The sequence below is a fragment of the Panicum hallii genome, chromosome 4, assembly GCF_002211085.1.
Source record: "Panicum hallii strain FIL2 chromosome 4, PHallii_v3.1, whole genome shotgun sequence".
Taxonomy (NCBI): domain Eukaryota; kingdom Viridiplantae; phylum Streptophyta; class Magnoliopsida; order Poales; family Poaceae; genus Panicum; species Panicum hallii.
Genome location: NC_038045.1, coordinates 5,085,123 through 5,087,622, shown reverse-complemented (window position 1 = coordinate 5,087,622; position 2,500 = coordinate 5,085,123). Strand labels below are relative to the sequence as shown.

At 41.9% G+C, this 2,500-nt stretch overlaps 1 pseudogene; it reads left to right on the top strand.

Moving 5' to 3' along the window:
- The window catches only part of LOC112889245, a 6,165-nt pseudogene that overhangs the window by 2,826 nt on the left and 839 nt on the right, over nucleotides 1–2,500 (top strand).

The window sequence follows — 2,500 nt, the reverse complement described above, 5'->3', positions numbered from 1 at the left end:
ACCAGATTCGCATGAAGTTGGGTGATGAATGGAAAACTGCTTTTAAGACAAAATTTGGTTTATATGAGTGGTTAGTGATGCCTTTTGGTTTAACTAATGCACCTAGCACTTTCATGCGTTTGATGAATGAGGTTTTACGTGCTTTCATTGGTAAATTTGTGGTGGTTTATTTTGATGATATCTTGATATATAGCACGTCACATGAGGAACATTTGGATCATCTACGTGCTGTTTTTGACGCCTTAAGAGCGGCAAGCTTGTATGCTAACCTTGAGAAGTGCATTTTTTGCACCGATCGAGTTGCTTTTCTTGGCTATGTTGTGACTCCTCAGGGTATTGAAGTGGATGGTGCAAAGATTGATGCCATTAGGAGCTGGCCTACTCCTCAGACTATTACACAGGTACGAAGTTTTCTTGGTCTTGCAGGGTTCTATCGGCGTTTTGTGAGAGATTTCAGCACCATTGCTGCCCCACTACATGAGTTGACGAAGAAAGGTGTTTCTTTCCATTGGGGCCCAGCACAAGATAAAGCTTTTGATACTTTGAAAGCGCGGCTTACTTCGGCGCCCTTGCTGCAACTTCCTGACTTTGGTAAGACTTTTGAGCTTGAATGTGATGCCAGTGGCGTTGGCATTGGTGGCTTGTTGATGCAAGGAGGTAAACCTGTTGCTTATTTTAGTGAGAAATTGAATGGGCCTACTCTGAATTATCCCACGTATGATAAAGAATTTTATGCTCTTGTTCGTTCTCTAGAGACGTGGCAACATTATTTATGGCCTAAGGAATTCATTATTCATTCTGATCATGAATCACTTAAGTACCTTCGCATGCAAAATAAACTGAACCGTAGACATGCCAAGTGGGTTGAATTTATTGAATCTTTTCCATACATTATTCACCACAAGAAAGGGAAAGATAATATTATTGCTGATGCCTTGTCTCGTCGTTACACCATGTTGTCTCAACTTGATTGTCGCATTTTTGGATTTGAGTCGATTAAGGGACAGTATGAACTTGATGCTGCTTTTAAAGATGTGCTCCTAAATTGTAAAGAGGGTCGTGCTTGGAATAAATATGTGCTGAATGATGGGTATTTGTTTAGAGCTAACCGCCTATGCATTCCAGTTGGATCCGTTCGTCTTCTCTTGTTGCAGGAAGCACATGGTGGAGGGTTGATGGGTCACTTTGGGGCCACAAAGACGTTGGATGTGTTGGCCAACCATTTCTTTTGGCCACAGATGAGGCGAGATGTTCAGAGGTTCGTGAGTCGTTGCACTACATGTCAAAAGGCTAAATCACACTTGAATCCACATGGTTTGTATATGCCTCTTCCTGTTCCTTCTATTCCTTGGGCGGATATTTCTATGGATTTTGTGTTAGGATTGCCTAGGACTAAGAGGGGGAGAGATAGCGTTTTTGTTGTGGTGGATCGGTTTTCTAAAATGGCACATTTTATACCATGTCATAAAAGTGATGATGCTGTTCATATTGCTGACCTCTTTTTCCAAGAGATTGTACGCTTGCATGGTATGCCTTCTACTATTGTTTCAGATCGTGATGCAAAGTTTTTGAGTCACTTCTGGCGTACTTTGTGGAACAAGTTGGGTACAAAATTGTTATTTTCTACCACTTGTCATCCGCAAACTGATGGCCAAACGGAGGTGGTGAACCGTACCTTGGGGACCATGTTGAGGGCTGTTTTAAAGAAGAATTTGAAGATGTGGGACGAATGTTTGCCTCATGTGGAGTTTGCCTACAATCGAGCAACACATTCTACCACCAAGGTAAGTCCTTTTCAGGTAGTGTATGGTTTTAACCCTCGAGCTCCTATTGATATTTTACCTTTGCCTACTAGTGAGCGAATTCATAGTGAGGCTAAAGACCGTGCTGAATTTATATTGAAAATACATGAAACAACTAAGCACAATATTGAAAAGATGACTGAAAAATATAGAGTTGCTGGTAGCAAAGGTAAGAAAGAATTAAAGTTTGAACCGGGTGATCTTGTGTGGTTGCACTTGAGAAAAGAACGTTTTCCAGATTTGAGGAAGTCTAAGTTAATGCCAAGAGCTGATGGTCCATTCAAAATACTTGAGAAAATTAATGATAATGCATACAAACTTGAGTTGCCTCCCGAATTCGGGGTTAGTACCACCTTTAATATTTCAGATTTGAAACCTTACTTGGGAGAAGAGGATGAGCTTGAGTCGAGGACGACTCCGATTCTAGCGGGGGAGGATGATGAGGACATCACTCCTTTGGATATACAAGAGGTTCCTTCGCTGGACATTCAAACCATTCAAGCTCCAATCACAAGAGCTCGCGCGCGACAATTAAATTTAGAGGTGAGCTCGCTCCTAAGCGTTTCTGTTAATAATTGTGAGAATGGTTTGCTACCTAATTTTTACAATGTGATTAGGAACCAAGGAGAGGTCCAGGGAACACATGGAGAGGAGCATGGAGGTGTGGAGGAACAGCAACGGCCGCCAAGCCACATGGA